This window comes from Zeus faber (genome assembly GCF_960531495.2).
Source record: "Zeus faber genome assembly, chromosome: 5".
In the NCBI taxonomy this organism is placed as follows: Eukaryota; Metazoa; Chordata; class Actinopteri; order Zeiformes; family Zeidae; genus Zeus; species Zeus faber.
The window spans coordinates 33,433,736-33,434,210 of record NC_137192.1 but is presented as its reverse complement, the minus strand read 5'-3'; positions in this window follow the sequence as shown (position 1 = coordinate 33,434,210).

The following is a 475-nucleotide window of genomic DNA, read 5'->3' as shown; positions in this document are numbered from 1 at the left end:
GTACCGCCGCCTCGACGCCGAACCGCGGCTTTATTTCCCCAAACACAGAAACACGCTTCCCGGTTAAACCATTCCCACCCGAAGGGCGGGGGGGTTTTCTTTTTTCTTAATTAAACACATCTAAAGCGGGTGTGGTTGTTTTTTTTTGTTGTTTTTTTAACTCGATACTAAATAATACAAAAAAAAAATAAATAAAAAATAAAAATCCCCCCCTTCCAAAAAATAAAAAATCCCTACGCTAATGAATAGTAGTTCAGAGGGGAGCGATGGGACCACCCCCGTGCTGTGGTTTGTTCTGCAGGACACTCAACACAGGGGAGGACGTCAGAAAGAAACAAGCAACTCCAAGCAACTGTTGTAGCTCGGTATCAACTATGACGACTAAATGAGTTATTCTCCTTGTGGAATTACCTCCCCCCCCCCCCCCCCCAAATCAAATCACAACCATTTGTACATTTCAGAAAAGCAGATTTAA